At 37.6% G+C, this 12,075-nt stretch overlaps 1 protein-coding gene across 5 annotated transcripts in view; it reads right to left on the minus strand.

The window, feature by feature from the left end:
- Window positions 1-12,075, minus strand: part of GRIP1 (glutamate receptor interacting protein 1) — a 715,153-nt gene that overhangs the window by 445,557 nt on the left and 257,521 nt on the right. The window lies entirely within an intron of this gene.

Raw genomic sequence — 12,075 nt, forward strand, 5'->3', positions numbered from 1 at the left:
AAACACTCTAAGAAGAAAAATAAGAATGACACTTCTGGTTCATCGATAGCACCATTAACTAAGATGTGAACATCATCAGTAAATTCCACCACGTTTTCAGCCTTAATGTAAATAGTTTTTCTAAGCCATCTAGAGAAACACATAGAGTATAAACTTTTAAATTATGGCAAAAACTAATTAAAACAGATATGTTGTAGATGTAATTGAATTCAACCATATTACCCATTTGAGAGGACTGGTTTTAAGGTCAGTCTCCGCTCTTTAATGCTTTTCTACAGCACTAAGATGTAAGTGAATGTCTCCCCTACCCAATTCAGAGAAGCCCTGAAACCAAAGCCAAAAGATGCACTGAGAAGTCATTGTGTTATATGACTTATCTTCTTTAAAACCCCTGGCTATTTGACATTTGATGAAATGCCAAATCCCAAGTGCCTGAGTCCACTCTGACACATTCTGTTTATTATGTAGTAGTTTCAAGTTGGGGACTCAATTTGCAACTAACTCCACAATTTATATATTACATAATGGGTGTCTTTTGATAAATCACAGGAAAAACATGTCAGTTTTGTAGCTAAAGGAAATGACTTTTGCTATTTAACATCTTATCCATAGCATGGCCTTGACAAACGAGATAAAACGTGATTCTCTTTGAGTTATTTCATTTAATGTATAAAGACTACTTACTATCTTCATTATATCATTGTCCTAACTCTAGTTTGGGAATATTTCTTAGATACCTCCATAAATAGTTCTTCTTGTCAGGACATTTTATAAACTTACAGAGTAATTCTATTGTTTTTAAATTCTTACCAAAGCTAGCAGTATGCAGACATTTGAGAAATATTGTTCAGTTCTATTTCTACAAACATATATCACAGTACAAACCTGAGACGGTATGAATTTGACTCAGTATATATTGACTGCAAAAAATTTGTACAATGACTACCAGTCTAATTAAAAGTTCATAAGCTGCTTTTTTTTCAGTTTCCAAGTTTTCAGAATTACACATGCAATCTGACAATATTTTTTGATGTGACATAAATTTTAGTTAAATTCTAGGATATATTATGGAAACAAAATTTAGGAAACAGAGTGTCACTCTGTTAGAACACATTATTCATGTACACACATTTAAAAGAGAAACATCTCTAAAACTCAGAGGTTACTCAGGTAAAAGCAATACAGCCACATTACTCAAGCAAATACCAAATAATTACAATTTTACATTCTTGTATTATTGCTACCACATGAATTTTCAACCCTCAGCCTTCATCAATCACAACAGAACTGCTAGCATTTAGAAGGAATTCTCATGGCTTTCAATACCACAGAAATTAAGATTTAAATTATTTATTAGTTAATGCTCAGAGGTTATAAGTGGGATGCATTCATGATCAGACATCAAAAGACCAGAACTAATTAGGATTGAAATACAAGTTTATAAAGATCCTTGTTCAAGAAGACAAATAAACAATTTTTACCTTTTTAAAAATGTAGATCATATGTAACTGTCATCTTCCCCCATTTGGGGCACATCATAAACTCAGTGATCTCTGTGCATAGCTGCTTTCTCTCTGCACCCTTAGGCATTTCTGGGCCTTTTAAATCTAGTGGGACAAGTCTAAACCTTACCAGAAACTTAAAGCACTGACAGATAAAAGAAAAATGCTAGTTCTCTTCTATTTAAAAGCTAATTTACAAATGTCTCAATATAGACATATTACAGATACCACAGGTATCACTGCTTCTAGCTGACAGCAAATAAGAATTAACCTTATTTAATAACAAAATTGTAAACATGCATCAGAGAAAGGTACTTGAACTTCCTTGTACAAACAACATCTCAGATTAATCACAGATAACTGTCTAGAAGTCTGTATCAGGAGCATTAAGCATTAACATCAACTTGAACATGAACAATTATTTCTTCCAAATGAGCTAGCTTTCCCTATTCTGAAAGAAAAAGGAAAGCAACAACTACAACAGAGCATATTCTGGCCACCTACTATGTTGGCTTGCAACTTTTTTGAATGGCTTATTAAAATAACATAATTAATTCCACCTAAAATATTAACAATGTGTACAAACCTTGGCTGGTGATACTGTCTAGATGCTATTATCTAATGGCTGTTCTTGCAACAAATCTAGCAAAACATAGCACTTCAGTACTTACAGACTGCTCACAGAGAACACCATCTGAGAAACCTTTTGCATTTAAGATTAAGGCTCCACACAAGGTTTATTGTTAGCCCCAGCATGCGAGAAGGAACCGGAGGATGGAGAGAAGCGCTTACTTCGAAAATGCTCTGAAGCGTAATAATAGACATCCTCATAGCCCTCGTGGTAATCCTCTTCTGGTCGGTACTTTTTCCCCTTTCTTCTCCTAGATCTTCTTATCGCCTTGACAAAACCCAGGAAGCGGTCCATCTCTCACTTACCGTGCAGCACGGCACAGCTAGCACAAGAGCACAGCAACAGCCCAGCTGCTCTGCGAGTCGGTGGAGCATGAATGACCAATACCAAACCTGGACCAGGACAGCTACCCTTCTATCTGCTTCTGGGCTACCATCAACACGGTGACTTTGGCCATAGGAGGGGAAAGAAAATAATAGTGATATGGCTTTACCTTGACAATATTTCTCATTTAGATCAATAAATTGTCAAATCTGTAATTAAAAAAAAAGGGGGGGGGGGAGAGAAAGAAAGTGAAATGGTAATAAAAGACTAAGAGAAAAAACAAACGGCAAAGCTTTTGACTTTAAATAGCTTCAAAACAAAACAAAACAAAGTTCAAGAGATTCAGCTGAGGCAAGAGGAGTCCCAGCACTAGAATTTCACTATCCAATATCTCCACCATCCCATCATCGGGGCGGGGGTATAGGAGAAGAGAGGGGCGGGGAAACATATTAGTCAATGGACTGAACCAAAGTTAGAGACTGAACTGACTTTCCTACCTGCTAATCCCACACCCTAATCCTAGCCCACATTATCTCAAAACATGTGCTTGGGAAACCTCTTGAAAAGCTATTGTTTTGCAATGGGCGGACTGATTAACCCTTTGTGCTCTATTGCATATCATATTAATAAGCAGCAAAGTGGTTTCATCCATATGCACAGCCCTCTTGCTGACAGGAGTGTGCAGTATGTGTTAATTGGAGCAGCAGGGAGAAGGCTCAGCAGCTGCTTTCAAATGACACGTTTACCCACTGGGCATTAATGTATTCCAATCACTGTTTGATCTAAATATTAAAATGCACTTCACAGAGAAGCTTCTCATAGGCTTAGTAACAGCATACCATAATCAGCAAATAAAGCAAACTGCCTGGTTTAAGGGAAAAGAAATACAAATAATCCAACTCAACTTACACTTGAATTCAAATATAAACCTAGCTCAATTGTCACATTTTTAAAAAAATATGAAAGTAAATGGGCTAAACAGCAAACAAAACTTAATTCTTCTTGGTGAAGACAGTGGAAAGAGAGAAATTTCATAATATGCTCACATGCTGTTCATCCTTTATCTCTAAAAATCACAAGCTTTAAAAAATTATTTTTAAGTACAACAATCAGCAACACTTCATACTAGACAAAACAGGTACTCTAAAGTCTAGAGAAGTCAGTGTTAATCATGAACAATTTTTTTTCCTCTATAGCTTCTTTTTTCTTCAGGTCTTTAAGTGAAAGATAATTTTTAACACCAGGAAAAATCTGATTTGTTTACAATATAATTAATCAAGCATGTCAGTATATTACCAATGAAACTAATGATATTCTGCAGCTCCATGTTTCCAGAAATATAATTTTTTAAAAGGCTTCTTACTGAATAAAGGTTGTTCAATATCTGTGTAATGTCAAGTTTGTAGGATCATCCCAGAGGGAACTGACTGCACTTTGCACTCTCTGTTAGATTCACAAGCAATTTGTCTGTCTTCTATATTTACACAGTTCCCTATTTTCAGATATAAATTGATAATGATGGAGCAGGGAGAAATTTACTTAGAAAGGCAAATACTCATCAGCCAAGAATATTTCATGTCTAAAATGTGTAGTTACTTTCAATGGTTCTGTGAAGTTCCTTTACTCCCAGAAGTTTCCATTTTGTATGCCTTAGGAGTGAGTCTGTGAAAAGAAATACTAATTTAATGATGCTGACAAAAAGATGCTATAAAATGTTTTATGAACATCTTTAAATAAAAAAATCACTTGTCCTTGGGTTTCAAATCCTTTATTATTCTGATTCCCTCAACCGAAACAAACTAGAACAATTAACAAATAGTGAATGAGAAATTTGAAGATCTGGAGTTTAGACCTGAATAGTCACTAAATATATGACAATAATAATACACAATCTTTTAATTTAACCTAACAGTCCTAATAATGAGGTGAATGTCATTATACTTCTATGCATGAGCAAAAACAGGTTCAAAGGTGTTTCAGTGGTTTGTCCAAGATCACAAAGCTAACACTATCACGGCAGGTAATAGCAGGTATTTTTCACACCGGTTCAGAGATTATTTTGTCTACCTAACAATTACATGCATTAAAGTTCATTCTTTTCTATGAATATTTTATCTTGAAGTGGAATTTGAATATAATTGTCAACTTTCATTATTAATGGATCAAACATATATCTTGGTTTATGTGATTAATTCAAGTATATGTGTCTCCCAGAGATAATGCAGGCAATGAATTTTACGCTACACTTGAATTTTAACTCTTAAATTAGTAGAGTCCATATTAAGTTTTGTAGTTTTAAGCTCCCAGTTCAATCTAAAAGGACTAACTCACAGAAAAGATGGTGCTTTACTCTTTAATAGAAAGAAGATCCCATTTGCATAGAAGAGCTTAAAACATTTCACTAGAGTTTGATTTTTTAATTTTGGTATTTAGGGACTGATTTTATCAAGCAGTGGTAAGCAACTATTTTTGCACAAGAACTAATGCAGACAAAGTAAAATTATCTATATACCAAACTCTGTATTCAGAAATAAACAGAAATTGTACATAACCACCTTTCTATTATTTGTTTACATCTGAAGGATTACATTTGTTAACATTTCAGTATCTGTAATGACAGAATTTTTATATGAGATGTGGTTTGGTGGTGTTGGGGAGGAGTTTAAGAGTTTAGCCATATATTTGAAGGCATACAGCAGAAGGTATAAAAGCTTACTAAAATAATCAGACATGCTTGGGAAGCCAGGATAAGGAAGCTGTTATTTAGAGGAGGTCCACTTGGGTCACAAAGAAGGAAAGGATGTTGCAATAGATGATATAAAGGAGGGAAAGCATGAGTATATGGGCCACAATCTAAAAGATGGAAGGCTAGACACTTGGTGCTCTGCCTGAGGGGTGGCGGAGGTAAACGAGATCATTTTATTCAATTTTCCTGGCTCATCCTTCTTGATATGGTTTGTATCTGTGTCGCCACCAAATCTCATGTCAAACTGTAATCCCCAGCATTGGAGGTAGGGTCTGGTGAGAGGTAACTGGATCATGGAGGTGGATTTTCCATGAATGGTTTAGTACTATCCCCTTGGTATTACACTCTCAGCAGTGAGTTCTCATGAGATGTGGCCCGTTAAAAATGTGTAGCACCTGTCCAGGCACAGTGGCTCACGCCTGTAATCTCAGCACTCTGGGAGGCTGAGGTGGGTGGATCATGAAGTCAGGAGATTGAGACCATCCTGGCTAACACGGTGAAACCCTGTCTCTACTAAAAATACAAAAAATTAGCTGGGTGTGGTGGCGGGCACCTGTAGTCCCAGCTACCCGGGAGGCTGAGGCAGAAGAATGGTGTGAAACAGGGAGGCAGAACTTGCAGTGAGCTGAGATTGTGTCACTGCACTCCAGCCCCTGGGCGACAGAGCAAGACTCCATCTCAAAAAAAATAAAAATAAAAATAAAAATAAAAAAAGGTGTGGTGCCTTCCCCCTCTCTCTCTTGCTCCTGCTCTGGTCAAGTGAGATGCTCACTCTGCCTTTGCCTTCCACCATGACTGGAAGCTTCCCGAGGCCTCCCCAGAAACAGATGCCGCTATGCTTCCTTTATAGCCTGTAGAACTCTGAGCCAATTAAACCTTTTTTTTTTTTTATACATTACCCAGTCTGTTACTTCTTTATAGCAATGTGAGAACGGACTAATACACTTCTGAATTTTTTCCCATCTTCTACACTAAAATGATCCATGTTTAGCAATAAAGGGCCAACCTAAAATCTCTGTCAGTTCTTGGTTGTATTACAATAGCTAACTGTTGTTTAACAATTGATTAACAGTTAGCTATTATAATACAACCAAGGGCTGACAGAATAGTAGTGTAGTTCAAGTCCATTCAATTAGGTTTACCACTCTTTATGCAGAGAGAATGGCCCTTTCACTCCATAGCACAACCTCCAGTAAGAGGTGCTATTTATCAGTTATTGAGCTCTACAGTCTAAACTGATGGGTCAGTTGAGACGTTGCAAATGGCAGTTCACAGAATGCCACAAACATGTTTGGTTTGGCTCACATGAATGTTTGTAGTTTTGTTCTTGGTTTTTTGTTTTTTTGGAGATGGAGTCTAGCTCTGTCACCCAGGGTGGAGTGCAGTAGCGTGATCTCGGCTCACTGCAACCTCTGCCTCCCAGGTTCCAGCGAGTCTCCTGCCTCAGCCTCCCGAGCAGCTAGGATTACAGGCGCCTGCCACCACACCCGGCTTTTTTTTTTTTTTTTTAAATAGAGATGGGTTTTCACTGTGTTGGCCAGGCTGATCTCAAACTCCTGACTTTGTGATCTGCCCATCTCAGCCTCCAAAAGTGCTGGGATTATAAGCATGAGCCACTGTGCCTGGCCTTTTTTTTTTTTAAATTGGACAAATATCTAAAAGTCAAGAGATTTCATAAATAAATCAAACTTTTTTTTTTTTCTTGAAATAGCAAAAGATCTGGTAACCTTGAGCCTGATTCCAATATGGCAACTATTGATTAGAGCTGAGTGGTGGCTGCCTGCCACCCATAAATAAACATGTGCTTTCCATTTAGCTACAGTCCCTCCCCTGGGCACAATTCAATCATTCAGTTACCACCTGGTCCCTGTAGGCATAAATGCTTGTGAACAATGGTTGAAGTACTATCCTGACTAGCCAGTCTCAAAACACTAATTACTTTAAAAGAAATTCCAGCACCCCTATATTTTGATGTAAAGAAAGCAGGCTATTATAACAAATTGGTTATCAGTTGAGCTAAATGTTCACTAAACCATAATATTAAATTTATTAGAAAAATTTGTTCACGAGACAATAAAGCAGGTTGAATTATTCAACAAAATGCATTTCAACCAGCAATGGCAAATATATGTTAACAAATACGTATTTTTCAAGTACTAATTATTTTCATTTTGGGGAAGCAGGCAATTGCCTATATAGCATTTACATGATTTCCGTACTCTTCTGAATTAGATTCTTCATCCCCTTTTAGGAAAAAAGAAATGGACCAACTATTGAGATTAAATCTTCAATTTACAAACTTCCCTAGATCAGTGATTAGAGAGTTCCCTTCAATGCATAATTAGATTGAGTAATGGTTACAGTATTATTTTTTAGTAACAGTATGAAACATATAGTCTATAAGAGAAATCTTTAAGACATTAAATTAATCTGGCCCTTTTAGATGTCAGAGCATCTGCATGTGATGCCAATAATTGCTGCCGCCTTCATGTGGCCTTGGGAGAGATACCCTGACCTACTGAGGATGAGAATGGGAAAGAAAAAAAACACTCTGTCCTCTGGCACTAACGGTATTCTCATCAGACCCACTACTATTTCATTATAGCAAATGATTGGTAATATCCCTCTTTACTAACTGAAATTCATAGATCATGTAACTCATGAGCACATAATTTAAACACAAAATGCCTCTTTTTTTTGAGACAGGATCTTGGTGTGTTGCCCAGGCTGGAGTCCAGTGGTGCAATCACAGCTCAGTACAGCCTCCACCTCTCAGGGTCAAGCAGTCCTCCTACCTCACCCTCCTGAGTAGCTCGGACTACAGGCATGTACCACCATATACAGCTAAGTTTTGTTTTGTTTTGAGACAGACAGGGTTTCACCATCTGGCTGATCTTGAACTCCGGAGCTCCAGCAATATGCCCACCTCAGCCTCCCAAAGTGCTGGGATTACAGGCATGAGCCACCACGCCTGGCCTAAACACAAAATGTATTAATGCTGACATATATTTAATAATACATATTTCAAATAAGTGGATCTGAGGGCATTGCTACAACAGAAAATACAGTTAAATCCTTGCAACCACTTGTAATGAATAATTCTGAATTTGAGATGGGATCAGAAGCCCTTCCATACAACATACAGAAAATAAGGTAGACAGGTAGACACCAGTATATTCACTGTACACTAAAACTGAAAAATACTTTATGTCTATATAACAGTATTTGCTTCCATGCTCAAATAATTATAAATAGATTTTCATTTATAAGAGTTTTTATTGGCCAGGCATGGTGGCTCACGCCTGTAATGTCAGCACTTTGGGAGGCCAAGGCAGGTGGGTCACCTGAGTTCAGGAGTTTGAGACCAGCCTGGACAACATGGTGAAATCCCATCTCTACTAAAAATATAAAAATTAGCTGGGTGTGGTGGTACGTGCCTGTAATCCCAGCTACTCGGGAGGCTTAGGCAGGATAATCGCTTGAACCTGGGAGGCAGTGGTTACCGTGAGCCCAGATCGCGCCATTGCACTCCAGCCTTGGCAACAAGAATGAAACTCTGTCTCAAAGGGAAAAGAGGTTTTTATTAATAGTAGTTATGTGAGGGTTGTACAGTATGCAAAATAAATTTTCCATGTGTAACCATGTCTCCCTCATTTTAATACTTCTAGCACCTTCAGCCACCATCCATGAAATGCTAGCAACGATCCCCAACCCACAGCATTGTGATAACCCAAAATATACAAAAAAAAAAATCATTGTGTTTAAAACACTTTTTCCACAAATAATTCTTAATTGGGCCTCTAATTTGATTCTGTCCAATTACTACTTATTTGTGTTGTTTATTAAATAAAGCATAGAGCCACCTGCCTAAACAGTAATAATATACCCTAAGTTTGTTCATCTGCAAATTGGTGAATAAACTAAGCCAATTCATCCATCTGTGAACTATTTCAAGGTCGACTCTCCATTGGCTACAAGATTTTGAGTTAAAAAGACAGTGGAAGACAGTGCTTATAGTTTGATAATGTTTGCTCACTGAGCGTGAAATGAAATTTAACTGTGGCATGTCTGCATTTGTAAATTTATTGTGGTTGTTTAGACTTCTTGCAAAATGAAATGTCAAGCAGTCATTCTGAGACTGCAAATATATTAGGCTTCAAAGGGCTCAGATAACTGAAGTTACTGAGTTTTCAAAGATTTTTCTAATGTTTTTTCTACCATATAGAATATGTTCATTCAATAAGTGTAGAATGAGCATAAAAGTGCAAAAGCATAAAAAATAATTTCTGAATGTAAAATGCTAAGTGTGCTGTCTATTATAAGGGTTTCAAAAATGCTCATTGTATCAGAACTCATTTTTTCCTGAAGGTATATGTGTCTTAGGAGGAAAGATTTGGACTAGAAAATATCTTCTAGCTACAAGATGTTATTATTTTTATGCAGCTAGATGCTTTGAAGTGATGAAAAATACAGTGCTGATTATAGTGTCTTTTAAGGTAACTGTGAGACTTCATGGAATCTATTTAAGCTCCATATTTGACGATTCTGAAGAATATATTACCTAATGCCTTCTATTTCCTGGAATTCATTTCATTTTCTCTCTCTCCTCTCTTCCTCCTTTCTTCCTCCTTCCCTTTCCTCTTCACCAACTTGTTCTTTTCAAGCTACTTGGAGATCAAGAAAAGTCTATTTATTTTAAGTTACGCACATTTATTTATTTATATTTGTTTCTTGGTTGGTTGGTTTTACCCAAGTACTGAATTTCTAAAAGCTGAGATTTTTTATTTATTCATTTGGCTACAGGAACATTTTCTTGGTATTTAAATTTGTTCTCGTGGTCTCACTTCTAAGTTGTCATAAATAATCTAATTTAAATTTCTCTTTTTTTCCATCCTCTAAATGCACTGCCATGTGATTCATTTCTCCTGCCTTCTCGGCCTTTTTCTCTTAAAGCCATTTTTTTGGCTCCCAATCCTGGCTATGATTTACAAGCAAACTTGTTCGGGTTAATAGCAAATATTTTAAAGCACTTGTGAGTTTTAGATTTTTTAACAGCCATTTATCCAATTTGAATTACCCATTATTCCTGCCTCTCCTCTTTACTTTTATTTATTTATTCATTTTGTGATGGAGTATCACTCTGTCACTCAGGCTGGAGAACAGTGGTGCAGTCTTGGCTCACTGCAACCTCTGCCTCCCAGGTTCAAGCGATTCTCCAGCCTCAGCCTCCTGAGTAGCTGGGATTACAGGTGCCCACCACCACGCCTGGCTAATTTTTTGTATTTTTAGTAGAGATGGGGTTTTACCATGTTGGTCCAGCTGGTCTTGAACTCCTGACCTCAAGTGATCCACCTGCCTCGGCCTCCCAAAGTGCTGGGATTATAGGTGTGAGCCACTGTCCCTGGCCTCCTCTTTACTTTTATTATTGAGCATTTGTCTGGTTCATTAGTCTGTTTGCTCATTTATTTACTCAATTGTTCTTCACACACATGTTCAATATTTATTATGCAGTGGGTGTGGAACAGAATTTGAAGGGAAAATTCTAAGTCATCATTCTCCTTGACAGTAGCTTTAGTTGCAAGTTCAAGTAAAGAGTTTAAAACTATTAGCTTAAATTACACTTTTAGAATGTCTATGGCTCTAAGGATTCAGTTTTTCACCCTATAAAATGTATTTAGTGCCAGTCATATGCTAGATGTTTAATCCATGACGGCCTTGACAAACTTTTAGAACTGGTCCTGTTTCACATTCTTGCTGGTTGATTTTTGGTGTTTGACATACTTTTTAGGAGGAAAACATTAAAGGCCCTTGAATAATTTAAACAGTATGTTTCCATGAACCATGAAGAATATGTGCTTGTCTCACACTAAATCTGATTCATTTATTCGACAAATGCTTCCTGTGTGTCTCTAGTGCCAGACACTATTCACACTCTAAAGATAGAACAGTGCACATGAGGGTAACACTCCTCTCATGAAGGTATAATATAGATGAGGAGGTGTGTTAGTCTGCTTGTGTTACTATAAAGGAATACCTGAGACTGGGTAATTTATAAAGAAAAGAGGATTATTTCGGTTCATAGTTCCCTAGGCTGTACAGGAAGTGTGGTAAAGACATCTGCTTCTGGTGAAGGCCTCAGGGAGCTTACGATTATGGCAGAAGGTGAAGGGGAAGCAAGTATATCACACAGAGAGAGAGGAAGCAAGAGAGAGAAAAAGGTGCCAGGCTACTTGTAAATAACCAGCTCTCAGGTGAACTCATAGAGCGAGAACTCACTCATCGACACTAAGCCGTTCAAGACAGATCCACGGACCTCCCACTAGGCCCCACCTCCAACATCAGGGATCACATTTCAACATGAAGTTTGGAGGATATCAGAGGAAACAGATAACGTACAAGTACATCATCAAACAAAGTAATCTCCAATAGTGAGAAGTGACAAGGTGATGCAATATAAGTGACTCTGAAGGCTATATTAGAATGGGGAGAGCTGAGAAAGCTTTACCCGGAGGAGATACAACTTGAGCAAAGACCTAAAAAATACAAGAAGATCCATCCAAGCAAAGGTGTGGGGGCAGTACCTTTGATACAGCATGAACAGGAAGGATGACAACACTGAGTTGGCATTGTGCCAGGCACAGCAAGGTGACCACTGTGGAGAATAATAGGAGAGGAAACTAAAGAGGCAGGGAGGGGCCAGCTCACCTCAGGCTTTCCAGGCCCAGATAAAAATTGTGGACTTCTATTCTACATGCATTAGGAGCACATAGAACTCACTGCACAGTGTTAAATAGGGAAGTGACATGATCTACCTTTAAGATGAATATTCTGGTTGTTTATGGAAAATGGGCAAGAGTGGAAATAGGGTTCTA

Source organism: Macaca mulatta, chromosome 11, assembly GCF_049350105.2.
Source record: "Macaca mulatta isolate MMU2019108-1 chromosome 11, T2T-MMU8v2.0, whole genome shotgun sequence".
Classification (NCBI taxonomy): domain Eukaryota; kingdom Metazoa; phylum Chordata; class Mammalia; order Primates; family Cercopithecidae; genus Macaca; species Macaca mulatta.